The following is a 14,958-nucleotide window of genomic DNA, read 5'->3' as shown; positions in this document are numbered from 1 at the left end:
ATTTTGTACTTGAGAATGATGCCATACAAAATACATCCTGGGGCGCCTGGGTGGCTCAGTCGGTTAAGCCTCTGACTCTTGATCTCGGCTCACAGGCAAAACTACACCACAGTGTGGTACTCCAAAGAATGGTCTAGGGACAGAGCTCTCCAGTGTCATGGCAGCCTCTTCTCCCAGCGTATAGCACAGGTTAAGTCAAGCCATGGTTGCTGGGTTGAAGCAAATCAGCAGAGGGAAAGGGTGGTTTAGCTTCCACAAGAAGCCGCAAATGTACTTCCATGGCTACAGCAGCCCTCACCCAAGAAAATTTCTCCCTGAAGACTGAATAGAGAATGGTCAAACTTTATAAATTTCTGCTTGGCTTGGCTTTGAAATTTGTTTTTGACAAGCTTATGGAGAAACCTTGAAAGAATCTCGTTGCCAGGAAAAAATGAAAACCCAGAAATGTTCTGTGCTGATAGCTAACTGAAGGTCAGGTGAGAAAGAAGCTGTCCCGAAGATTCCAGGACTGACAGAAGACAAACTATGTTTGATTCTTCCTCTACTCCCATCCCATGGACTTTGGACTCAACACTGGGAAACCAGGGGTGTAATTCCAAAGAGATTAAGTTTCCACCACTCAGCAGAATGCAGTTTGAAAGTTGAAATTAAGTTCAGGTGAGAAATAAGAGATGAAAGTTATATTTCTTGCAAGCTGGCTGTGTGGACTGAGACTCAAACCCAAACTCCTATGCTTGTCTGATACTTTACTACCAGGTATTCCACCAATCACTGTGGCTCTAGCCTCCATGGAAAGGATATTCAGAATATTGTGGAAACAATATTGTGTTCAACTAGGTTGATAGCTAAAGGAAGCCCCGATAATTGATCCACAAGGTCATATCCCTGACAGCCTGACCAAATTTATAGAGAATAACAGCAGCAGAACTGAATTTTTGTATTTATATTTTTTGCTTGAACTTTATGATGAAAAACATAGAACTGTTCTGAGTTATTTTAACATTAAACACATTCGTCCTTGGAATTGGAAAATGCTAATGCTTTCCTATGTCCATATGCTGAATAAAATTGAGAGTAAACAGAGCTAGCATATTTTGGGAATTGCTACTATCGTCATCAAACCAATTAAAAATTCACTTCAAGGTGGTTATTATAGTAGTATTTGTTGTTATTTATACGTCTGAAGAAGAGACACTTCTGTGGTGGTATACTTTACTACATATATTAACAATAGAAAGAGAATCAAGAAAACTTATCCGTTTATGAAATGCCAGAATTGTTTCTTAAAGTCTAAACTTTTCAGAATCAACATCTTAAAGATGAAATCCCTTCTGCACCATTGTAAGCTTAACATTTTAAAATAAAATTATGTGTATGGTCATAAAAGCATAACAGATTAAGAATGATAATGTTTGATTGTCTGACTCATGTCTACATGAGTCTTCATTTATTTGACCAGATTGCCATAGCCTACTCATAAATTAAAAAGCTTTTACGGAATTAATAGTACAGTTTGTCCTAGACTATAACACAGTTTACAGTTTCTAACATATTTACCAGTTTAAAGAAAAAAAAGTTCTGTTGTAACAACCTTACTTCTATTATGCCAAATATTATCCAAAAAGATTTTATAGAAAAGACTTTGCTAGGAATTTCCTCAGCCAGCTAGCATTTTTCCGTAGTTAATGATTATTTTTACATAAGAATTTTGTCTCTTCAACAACAGGGTAAATACATAGAAGACAGAGAAAATGTTGTACATTGCTCTTTATAGCTCTAAGCATCACATACTTCTGTAGGGTTCAGCCATACTTTGTGCCTGAAAAAATTTCATTCTATATGTTGGGAAACTTAACATGTACTCTTCTCTTTTTCTTGAAGGCACACCAACCACTGAGTACCAAAAAGTGTTATTAAACAAAGTATTATTTAAATAAAAGCAATTTAAGGTATTAAATAGCATGTGAGGGGAAAATCACAGTAGTGGCTATCATGCTTACAAATGCCTCAAACATACTAATTGTGGTCATTCTTGCCATGTGCCATAAAAAGTGGTAGATAGGAAAAGTCTCTGTGTAGTCTCAACCTTCAGTTATGTTGAAATTCCCAGCCAGCCTCAGAAAGCCAAGATCTTTCACCAGAGGAAATCCCATTCTCGAGTCCTGGATTTTTGCCCAAGTCACACCTGAACTCCATTTATACTTCCTGATCTCATCAAATATCTGTGTTGTCCTGCATTTTCTACAGCTCTCCATGAGCATTGCTTAACATTATGGAAAGGTATGAGAAAGTCTTGGCTACCAATATATTTGCCATTCCAGTAGATGTCTGGCACTCCTTCCCTTGTGGTTCTACTGCCTGGTTTTATAACCACTACATTAGATTTATTGGCCATACTTTTTAAAGCCTAGAGTACCAAGGATTGAGGTCCCTATATATTGTATGTACTCACACAAGAAGACACATTCTTCCTTATTGGAGATTTTTGTTGTTGTTGTTGTTGTTTAATCAGTCTTTTGAGTTGTTTGCAATATCTTTGTCTTGGGCTTTAAGGGAACCACCTCTGGAGGAAAATCTGGGACACCTGGAGCCATTCCCACAACTGCACTCTGGTTAAAGCTTCCACATCCTCAGACATATTTTGAAGAAATAAGGGAAGTCTGTGGCACTTTGACTGCCTGCCATTCTCATAACCATTCTGGTTAAAGCTACCATATCCACAGACTTACGTTGAAGAAATCTGCCTGTGTCAGTTAGCTCTTGCTGTATGACAAAGAACCTCTAAATCTCAGCAACATTTAGCTCATGTATCAGTGGGTGGGTTGACGAGAGGTTGACTGATCGGGAATGGACCAAGGGAAGTGAGCCAGTTAGGGAACTTATGCTCTGCATGTCCCTCTTTCTTTTCCTGGGTCCAGCAGTCTGGCTCAGGTCTGCTCTTTCTGTGGCAATGACAGAAGCACACAAAGATAAGAAAAATGCAGGTCCCTCTTGACTCAGGTTTAGTGCTGGCAGACTACCATTTCTGCCTCATCCCATTGGCCAAATAAATTTATTTTGTGGCCACACCCAAAATCAAAGAATGAGAAAATACATTGTACCTCTTTAGCAGGAAGAATGTGAAGTCTTATGGCAAACAGCACAGATACAGGGAAGGGTAAAGAACTAGGGTCATTAATGCAATTTATCACACTGCCACAAGGTTTTCTTTACCCACAAATTACCTTGCTACAAGGCCCAGGATTACACTACCTTTGCATCACTGACTTATGAATTAGCATCGAATCCAACAGCAGCTATATAGCCCTCATATATATATACTTTACTAATGGTAACTATTATCATTGGGGTCTAAACACACATTAGATCTGACCAATGTTTCAAAATTCTGAAAGGAATAAGTCTAGTTCTCTAACAGTTACTAGTTGTGTGACCTTGAGGAAGTTTTTAAAACTTTCTGTGTCTCATTTTTGCCATCTGTAAAATAACAATGAAAAAAAAAAGTATCTACTTTATGGGATTATTGTGAGAATTCAAAGAGATAAACATTATGTGCTTAAGTCAGGGGTCTGCCACTTTTTCCGAAAAGGGCCAGATGGTAAATATTTCAGCTTTATAGACCATAGGGTCTCTGTTGCAACTTCTCAGCTTGGTTGTTGGGGGGCAAAAGCAGCCATAGGCAATATGTAAACAAATGGGAGTGGCTGTGTTCCAATAAAAACTTATTTACTAAAATAGGTAGCAGGCTGGATTTGAACTGGGCCAATCTATAATAGTTTGTAGAGTACTGACTTAGAAGGTGCATAACACATAATAAGTACTAAATAATTTTTGGCAATTTTTATAATTACTCTTATGTCACAGCAGGTATGAGGAAGTAGACCCTAAACTGATGAACAGAAGATTCCCATGGGACTTTAATGTTTGGTTTAGTTGCTTTCCTCCATAAAGGAAGATGATGGTTCTCTCTAGCAACTTACAAAGACCAACGAAGAAAATGGAAATCTATACAGATAACAGTTCCTTTACCTCCTATTAGAAGTCTTGCTGTTGTTGAAGAACTGCCCAGGAAAGGTACATAATCTTGCCCAGTTTCCAATATATACCAGAGGCCCCTGAAAGATCTCTTGAAAGGACAAGTATACTGTATTCTTTATGGTGCCTAGGGGATCCTACAATTCTGACAAATGTGGAGGAGCAACCAAAACTAGTTTAGGCTCCTTCACAAACTTTCTTCAGTGTTAAATTCTAGAGAATTTCAGCTAAGGATATCAGCAGCTCAGGTTTTGAAGGAAGGAAAGTCAAAACAAAGCCCCATATGGGAAGAGAGGCTTGATACTTTCCTTGGTATGAAAGGGACACTAAAATGAACAATTGTTGTGGCGTCTACACAGCACTCCTTTTCTGAGTATTGCCTCCATCAAACCCTGCAACCGTAAATTTGCAAAGAGAGAGATGCTCCATTTCTAAAATGAGATCCATATCCCAGGTACAGTTGACTTGTTCTGGGGTGGACATTTGGTCCTAGTTGGGCAAATGGGTTCTTGTCCTAAAAATTTTGCATCAGGGTGAATATTTCACATCTAGGTGCTTGGACTAACCATAATAGGCAAATACAAATTTGTTGGAAAACATAGTTTCTGTCAGTGGTGGGGAGGCAAAGGAAATTTCTTGGTACTTCTCCTGGAGTGGGAAGAAACTGCACTTCCTAATTCTTTCTATTTGCTGGGGATTCTCCCCTTTCCTCCCTTCTAGTTCATGTGAGGATGACAATATAGCTAGTGTATGCTTATCTCCACTTGGAGATCACATCTCTGTATAAAGACCCACTCAATTAGTAGAGGGAAAAAAAAAAAAACTGCCTCTGGCTTCACCTCCACAACTAGAAAATTAGTCCTTAATCAGACTAATTAAATGCTATAAGTGTTTTTGGGCTCACAGTCAAATTTTTAAAGTTATATTAAAAATGTGTCCCAGTTACTATGGATAAAGATAAAGGCTGTTTTGTAGCTATTATTCAGGCAGCGCAATACTTTTATATTAGAATCCCTTCCTCCCTACTCTCTACAAACTAGATTCTTGTTCACCATTCAGGACACAGTTCAAATCCCTATTTGCCATAAAGTCTCACTAGGCTAAGAATTCCATATTAAGTACTCCCTTCTTTGTTCTCACACTGCATTTATTAGTAATATGCTTAACTGCCGTCTTTCATGTTGTTTTGCTGCCCTCTGCCACACACTCACAATGCCTTGTGGAAGAGGCAGCCCTTGTGTCCTTCACAAATCACTCCTCCCCTCAACTCCAACAAACAGCTGGCTCACCTATCCTTTTGCCAATGGCTGGGTGAGAATTACTCTCTCCCACTGGAAAATGTTAGCTCAGGCTAAGTGAGGTTCTAATAATTAGCTAAGTCAAAGAGATTCTCTCTCAGGAATCTGAACCCAAACTCTACAAGAGAGTGGGGCAGAGAGAAAAACAGAGAAGAATAGACCCAGACAGTAGTCATATCCCATTAATGGTAGAGCATTGGTGCTGGGGTCCTATCAGCTGCCTTGAATCCAGGACAAGCGTCCAGCTCTTATATTTCTATAACTCCGTGGCATGGATCTTTACCCTACAGCTCCATGAGATCCCATCTCTCTTATTAGATGAATTCTAATGACACCCCCACCCCCATCCCCACCCCCAGTGAGTCCCTATGATTGGAAATGAAACTAACTAAAACACTAGCCATTTATTATTTGCTCTCTTGTGTCTTTTGTTGAACTGCATGCCTGTCTTTACATCTATAGAGACTATCAGTTCTTTGAAGGCGGAGACATGTATCTTCCCAAAGGAGCTAGCCCAGTCTTCAGACACACTGAAACCCCCAGGAAGAACATATTAAATTCGAGTGACATCCAATCCCAATATTCTTCCTAAAGCCAACTTAAAAATTATTCTAAACGTATCTGTTACATGCTATTTTCAATAATGACAGCTGAATTCTTTCTTTCATATGTAGGATGTCCTATAAGACTTCTTCCCAGACAGCAGAAAGAACAGAACAGTTTATAGAATCTATTATTTTCTTCTGCATTTAATTTACTTACACTAGAGACAGAGAAGCAGCCAGCAACTTCCTTAAACTACTAGTGTGTATTCATAGCACCAAATGATCTGCTGGCAAAACTTTTCACCCCTTGGTTCCTTGCATAAATAAAAACCATATCTGGAGGTGAAAAAAATACTACGAAGAAGAAGAATGAGAAATGATGGCAAGCCAGAAAAGTACCAGGTAACTATATTGCCAGCTGTTTGCACTCCCCACAGTTAGCCACACCCACCTTGGGGAATAGAAGTAGGGGGTGGGGTATTATCTCTCAGCCTCCATCTCCACACTGCATTCTGACAGCACACCAGAGGCTCATTATATGTAAGTTTACACAGTAACTCTACGAGGCTTTAGTTTTCCTCAAGTCTGTGATGTTATGACATTTCAAACTATTAATCTTTAATAGAAAAGATAAATCAAAGGCAGGTTACCTTGGAAGGATTTTATTTAGCAATATTCTTAAATTACATCTCATAACTTTGATCCTTCCCTGGAAGTCTATACTTGAATCTGAAACTTTCACAAAATTTTAAAGCTTTACCTTTTAATATACTCAATAAAGATGCAAGAAAAGAAATCATGTATTTTTAAAATATATTCAGGATCAAATTGCATGTACTATGTTTTTGTAATTAAAAAAGAAAAAGAAAAAAAACACAAATGTTCTTCCTAAAAGCAGAGACTATTCTCTGTGTTGTTTCATTAGAATTAAGTCCCTATATCAGCCACCATTGCATTTTTGCCCTTTGAAAACCGTGCTAATTCTAGCATTTTATGAAAGGATTGGGAGACTCTGTCATTTTCTACCAATTTTTCCTAAAACATGATTTATTCTCTTCCAGCTTTTGTTTCCAGAAAAACAGACATTGTTTCTTTCTGTGTAAGAAATGCTATTGCTATAAATCTCAATTTCCCCCTCCCACTGGAAAATATTACCTAATCTTTTCATACTCTAAATAAAAATTCAGCTGTTAGTACTCAAGAATTTTAAAATGTTATTTTTCTAGTCTGTGTGTCTATGGCAGTAGACAAGACTAACTTCCATTTAGAAGTTAAAATGGAGCAAGTGGAGATGTGATTTGGAAGTATTTTATAGTACACAGCTATTGTTTGGACTGCTCTCAAAATTCTTTTCTGCCTATGAAGACCCATTCACTCTCTTCAGTCAAGTGGGGCCTAGATGAGCCTGAGCCAATGGAACTCTCCAATGGGAAACTCCTTCAACACTTTTGCTGGAATAATGAAGAACTATTCATTCTGTCCTGTGGGTATTGCCTTCCCCAGTATCAATCTCACTTGTCACCTGTTACACAGCAGGCATTTGTCTTGAGTAGGACTGTTACCCACTGTCCAGAGGTGGGTCTTGAGTAGTATAAGCCAATCAGAAGAATTCCTATCCCTGTAGCCCTAGCTATTGGTTCCAGGATGGGGCATGACCTAAGCTTAGTTCTCACAGAATGAAATGCAGGATTTCTATCCAATAATTGAGGGGAAAGATTTGTTCTCTTACTCTCATTGATGAGCTATGGATCTGTGAGGCCTAGAAAGCTATGAAGGTCTAAGAAAATCCCAGAGAGTTTGATTGAACCCATCCAAAACTGCACTACATCTGGACTTCTATCTGTCATGTGATCCAGTACATTTATTATTTTTTTTTTTAATTTTTTTTTCCAACGTTTATTTATTTTTGGGACAGACAGAGACAGAGCATAAACGGGGGAGGGGCAGAGAGAGAGGGAGACACAGAATCGGAAACAGGCTCCAGGCTCTGAGCCATCAGCCCAGAGCCTGACGCGGGGCTCGAACTCACAGACCGCGAGATCGTGACCTGGCTGAAGTCGGACGCTTAACCGACTGCGCCACCCAGGCGCCTCAGTACATTTATTATTTAAACCAGTTTGCACTTAAGATCATGTATGCCTGAAGTTTTCATTACCACATCTGCCATTACATGGAGATGGCCCACCCAAGAATAAAGCCAAAGTGAAGAAAAGAAGAGCCAGGAAAGAGAGCTGGAGAGACTGAGTGCTGGTAACAGCAATGAGGCTCCTCCTTAATATGTAAATTAATATATTATCCCTTCTTATTGAAATTGATTTGAGCTGGGTTTATTCTACTTGCAAATGTGGACTCCTGACAAATTCAGTAGTGTTTCTTATTGGTTCCAAGACTGAATTATTATTCCATCACAAAGGCCATCATAAGAACTAGATGTGAAAACAAAACAGAGATAAAACAAATACTATAATCTTTCAGAACTAGGTTCTGAATATAATATAATATAACCATTGGTCAGAACACCTTAATTTAAGTTGTCATTCAGGCAAAATTACCAATTTGCTACTTTACGAGATAGTACTAACTAAAAATTACAGAAAAAGTTAAAAAATGGCTTAGATAAATTACATCATCCTTTCAATACTGATTGGGGCTCGTTCTATATGCTCCCATTGGATGATTATTGTCTATTTTATACTCCAGGCTCCAAAGGACACTCAAAGCTTCCTCTCTCTCTCCAAACAACCATGAATAAAGAAAGATTGCATGGCTCAAGGTTCTGCTGGTCTCCAGTGCTAAGGGATAAAACTTCTAATATAAAACAAGAGGTTTGACATTGCTATGGCTTTATTCTTCTTTCTGCAGTTATTATTTTTGAAATCTCCTCTTTGGATGCTATCTTTATGGGGAAGGATCCTATTCTAGACTATTCTCTCATGCATCTATCATTGTCACATGAATTTTGGACCCTTCTTTCCAAGAGTTTTTCTACTCCCAGCACCCTTCACCTCTCACAAATGGACAGAACAAACATCAGAGGAGTCAGACTAGAAGGCCATAAGCTCAATGGTTAAAATACAGATTGGGTGAGAGAGAAGCTGTATGAGATGATACTTCAACCAGCCTATCAAAAAAATATTTCATGAAGCATGCTTGGGTGGCTCAGTCTGTTAAGCGTCTGACTCTTGATTTCAGCTCAGGTCATGATCTCACAGTCATGAGACTGAGCCGCGAGTCAGGCTCCATGCTGAGCATGCAGCCAGCTTGGGATTCTCTCTCTTTCTCTGTTTCTCTGTCTCTCTTTCTCTCTCAAAATAAATAAGTAAACTTAAAAAAAAAAGAAGAAGAAAAACAAACCTAATGAATCAATTCTATCCCACAATAAAGGATATCTCAACAGAAACCTAGATGTCAGTCACTGTAAACTATTTGACATTCCCCAAAAATTCACTATGTTTTTAAACATGCTAAGCCTCAATTCTTCTTGTATTTCAATGGAGATAATAATTGTACTTAGCTCATAAAGCTATGGAAAAATTAACTGTATATATAGTCCTTAAGCATGCAATAAACATTCAAAAAATGTTAGGTTTAGGACATACCTCCACCATGGCCCTCATTAGACTGCAGTAGAATTAACATGCTTCTTTCAGGAGATTGTCTGATGCATAAGGGTAATGTGTATTTATGCATACAATATTTAGCAAAATTAGGAAGTTCTCAATTGAATTTTAGAGTTTAAATTTTGGCCATGAAAGAAAACAGGAAAAAGACTTTCATATTTATTTTTTAAAAAAATTTTTTTTTCAACGTTTATTTATTTTTGGGACAGAGAGAGACAGAGCATGAACGGGGGAGGGGCAGAGAGAGAGGGAGACACAGAATCGGAAACAGGCTCCAGGCTTCGAGCCATCAGCCCAGAGCCCGACGCGGGGCTCGAACTCCCGGACCGCGAGATCGTGACCTGGCTGAAGTCGGACGCTTAACCGACTGCGCCACCCAGGCGCCCCAAGACTTTCATATTTAAATCATATTTAAATCATCACATATAAATTCAAATAACAATGTAATAATGTGCTGATTTTCAAGATTTGTGCTTTGCATTCCTTCTAAATTCAAATGTTGTATCATCTCTGAATTTGATTTAAATTTTTTTTTTTCAACGTTTATTTATTTTTGGGACAGAGAGAGACAGAGCATGAACGGGGGAGGGGCAGAGAGAGAGGGAGACACAGAATCGGAAACAGGCTCCAGGCTCTGAGCCATCAGCCCAGAGCCCGACGCAGGGCTCGAACTCACTGACCGCGAGATCGTGACCTGGCTGAAGTCTGACGCTTAACCGACTGCGCCACCCAGGCGCCCCTCATCTCTGAATTTGAAGGGTAGGTAGTAGAGAATGCAAAGAACGCAAGCATGATCCAATGTGTACAGATTAAAGTAAATCAGAGTGTTCCCAATGAGAATCAGGAAATAGGTCTAAACGTCTTTCCTTTTCTTTCCCTTGGTCTCTGGTACTCTATGAAGAAACTCAAGTTTACCTCAGGCTTATGTACTACTTCTCCTACACTACTGATATGGGAAGCACTAAAATGTCTGAGGATATACAGGAAGCAGAAGAGCTAGCAAGGGTTGTGAGTCTCTGCTCCTGGACCTTTTATTTACAGGGAACCACTCATTTGCTTGTCCCCCAAATCTAAATCATCCAAATTTCCTGAGAATATAACCACTTATTGCAAGTATTTAGTTCTTATGTGCTTTGAACAATACCAGTCTTTCAGTGAAATCCTTCAACAAGTTTAAATCTTTCTGCTCTAAAACAAGCCTTCCCCCTCCCAGAGTCACTACCAGCCATAATGAAAGATGTGTATGGATCCATTGAAAATTTTTCATTTAAAATGACACTCCCTCAGTCTCCAATTTTGGATATTATTTGCAAAGTGTATAGCCCATGAAGGCTTGAAGGAAATGGTAAAATTAGAAGGTGAGGAAAACATTTTTCATGATGACTTGTTTAAAAAGTAGGAAAAAATCTTACCTTGTGGGGGAGTTTATGATCTCTAAATAGGCCAAGAAAATCAAGTTAAACATAATATACTTGCATATTCTTAAACAACCAAGTTTACTGTATATCTATAAAAGGTGCTGAAAATAGGCATCATATTTTCAAATATCCAGTCTTCAAACTTAAAAGTTTATTGTCATTTCCCCCTGTGGCTTCTGTACTTGCCAAAGATTTTTATGAGGATAGCTGCTTAAATCTGATTCTCAGGAAGGCATCCGGTTTTGAAACTCAAAATGTCCTTGGCATTTAGAATATCATTCATTTAGGTGCATTTCATAAACTTGGAAACATGAAAATTCTAACTAAGATGTTGAAGAAACACTGGAGTTACTTTTAAACCAATCTTCTCTGGAGATTTAATACAGAGCAGATTAGTTTTCTGCACAAATAGTTTAGGGATACACGATTTGAAAAAAAAAATCTCTAATTTCCTTTATGCTTTTCTCTACTAGGTGATGACTTTAGTATTTCCTTATGTAGAGGCATGATCCATTTTTTCTGTAGGTTTCACAAAGATAGTGACTTCTGTCTTAAAGTCATATTTTTCAAGAAAAAAAACAAGTCACCAAAGGTCTTTTTATTCCTTTCTGCCAATTACAGATAGACAATAAATCAATAAATCAATAAATCAATAAAATAGCTTAGAGAGTGCACTTACTGAATTTGAGGAGGGGCATAAAAAAGGATCTTGGTGAAATTCATGGACTTGTGAATTCTTGTGACTCTAGATTTCTGGCTGTGATTCTGGATTAGACTCCAATGCATTTTCCATCAGCCTGTGAGAGAGAGTGTAATTAATCTTTGATAAACTGAGCTATTTCTAGACTGTTGCATGATTTTGAAAGATCTTAAAAGAATAGCTTTTAGGACTGTTCTCTAAAAAACATTTAGCAATGGAGAAATACTACTTGCCATCTCCACCTCATCCACTCTAATGTCTATACATTAGGAAATAGTCCAGAAATCCTTGAGCTATAGAAATTGAGTGTTTCAGTCTTTGGGTTATAGAATTGCTATGTAAAAATACATATACTCAAGGATTGTTGTTAAGACTTAGGAAGTTATGTTTAGACTATTAGGTTCCATTTCTAAAACAAGAGCCCTATATTCCTTGGGTTTTTTGAGAGTATATAGATCATAGTGCTTAAGAGGCCTTCTCTGATAGGATGAATATCTATCCTTCTCCCAGAGATGTCCATAATCTAATCCTCAGAACCTTAGAATATGTCACAGAACAAAGGAGACCTTGCAGATGGGATTAAGAATCTCAGAGATGGGGAGAGTATTCTGTATTATCCAGGTAGCTAAATACAGTCACCAGGATCCTCATAGGAGGAAGGCAAGAGGGTCAGAGTTAAAACAAGAAGATATTAGAAGTAGAGAGAGATTGGAATGCTATGCTGCTGGATTTGAAGATGGAGGATGGGGCTTCATAGTTCCATGGATGCAGGTGGCCTCCAGAAACTAGAAAAGACAAGGAAATGGGTTTCCTCCTAGAACCTCCAGAAGGATCAAGGCCTGTGACAACCTTGATTTTGACACACTGAGATTGATTTTGGACTTCTGATGTCCAGAAGTGTAAGATAATAAGTTTATGTTTTTTAAGTCACTAGGCTTATGATAATTTGTTACAACAGCAAAAGGAAACTAACATATCTCTAGTAGCTTTCTAATGTATACCACATCTATGGACATTCTTTAACACTGAAATGGTCCACACGTCAATATTGAGGCATTCACTGAACAATGGAACCTTAGAGAGGGAGAACTTTACTGGGTAAATAATATTTAAGAGATTATTTTTTGACATTATTGTAAATTTTTCCCAAGCAAAAATGTGATTTATTGATTTATCTAGTGACAGAAATTACAGCAAGTCTTAGGACAATGAAGGAAATAATTCCATCCTTACCTGAGGATGAGAACACAAAGTTTGGAGGAAAGGGCTTATTCTGGCCCAGCATGTGGATGAGGCAAGAAATCTTTCTGAAGCCACCACCCATTCACCGCATGGATGCCAAGAGTAAACTATCTCTAATTTTTTTTTTTTTTTGGAAGATCTCTATAACAAAATCACTATAAGGTTTGAAGTCTAGGCTCACGGGTCCATAAATGATACTAACATAGGGAAAGAGGTTTCCACACCATGCCTGACCCTTAAGAAACCAAAGTGGGACCAGCTGTAGTGACATATGTGTTAGGCACTCTATCTTAGAGAGAGATCTGTCAGTTTTGAAAGCAACACTGGATGGAAGCAACAGAATCAATGGAAACCTTTCCTAGTGAGTAAATCAGATGTTTTGGTCATGATACAAAAGCATGAATGACTGTCATAACTTAGTAAGCATCTCTGAGAATTTTAGACTTATCACTGGGATATCCTGAATTGGAATGAAGGACCTCTTTACTCTATTAGATGATGATTACAAATATTTAATTTGAATATTAAAGGACAGGTAAACTGGTTTTACGTGTTCAACATGGTAAAGTGATATATATTATTCATAGGGGTTCCAGTTATGATAGAGTAACTTTTAGTAGACTAATTCTGTGCCAGAAACAACTACAAAAGCTGAATAAATTATAAATATATAAAATACTTGAAGACAATCGATGCAGACAGGGTTTGAAGGGCTATGATTCCTGAGAGAAGAGAAGCACAACAAGGTGAACTTGAAAGTCAGTCTGGCCTTTTCCCCGAGCCATTTGCTAGTTCACAAAGTGGGGAATAGAGTCTGAGTAGAGAGCTCCAGGCATGATGGGACAGGGTTTGACTCTGCCAAAGTGGTTGAAACTTGAAGGGCAAATTTCAGAGAGGAAGGATTGACCCAAGTAAGGCCAAAATTATGCAGGTGATTTATCTTGAGAAGCTTGTGGACTTTAAGCTATATATGCAGAGAGTAACTTCAAGAAATCCACCAGAAAACAGCAGCTGTAAGGCTACAGCTGAGCAGAAATTTCTTGCTTCAGGACAGAGGATGGAGTTCAGAGACTGCTAAAATAGAACCGGTAAATACCAAGGCTTTCATTTGAGACCCTAGAAAGGCTCTGCCTATGGAAATAAACCTGTCTCAAAGGGACATTCCTAAATAAACACTAACACCAGCCTGCATCAGGATCAAAGTGATCTGCCTACACTCTTCTGCCTCCCAGAAGAAAACTTAATCTTCATAATTGTTCATCACAATAACAGCATTCAGTAAATAATTATATGACATACTAAAAAAACATGAATGAATGACTCAAACCAAGAGAAAGACAACAGAAACAAGCCTACAAGTGTGGGAGTTTTACTTAAATAAGTATGTTCTAAATAAGTTTAATATGTTGGAATAAGAGGAAAAGCTGGAGAATTTCAGCATAGATATGACTTCATCAAAAGGAATCAAGTGGAAATTCTACAACTGAAAAATATCTGAAATTAAAACTTAAATATTAAATGTCTGCCTCCAGGCAAGATGCAGAAGATAGTAACAGGCCATAACTCCCACTTGAACTAGAAAATAAAAAAAAATTACATACATTACCAAACTGTATTTTTTTTTCAACGTTTTATTTATTTTTGGGACAGAGAGAGACACAGCATGAACGGGGGAGGGGCAGAGAGAGAGGGAGACACAGAATTGGAAACAGGCTCCAGGCTCTGAGCCATCAGCCCAGAGCCTGACGCGGGGCTCGAACTCACGGACCGCGAGATCGTGACCTGGCTGAAGTCGGACGCTTAACCGACTGCGCCACCCAGGCTCCCCCAAACTGTATTTTTAAGAAAACCAGAGACCTGTGGATACAAAGAAGAATTGAGAAACCAAAATAGAGTCACAGGGTGACTCTAGTAATGTAAAGGGGAAACAAGTGGGGCTTTTGACATTTCTGTGATCTGGAGTGAAGTCCCAAACAATAGGAAGTCCAGTAGAAGGGCCACTCAACTGAACCTAGCCCAAATTGCTAACTCATATAATAGGGAGCAAAGAAAACAGTGGTTGTTTTGAGCCACTTAGTTTTGGAATAGTTCGTTACACAG

Source organism: Leopardus geoffroyi, chromosome C2 (genome assembly GCF_018350155.1).
Source record: "Leopardus geoffroyi isolate Oge1 chromosome C2, O.geoffroyi_Oge1_pat1.0, whole genome shotgun sequence".
Taxonomy (NCBI): Eukaryota; Metazoa; Chordata; class Mammalia; order Carnivora; family Felidae; genus Leopardus; species Leopardus geoffroyi.
Note: the sequence above shows the minus strand (reverse complement) of the source record.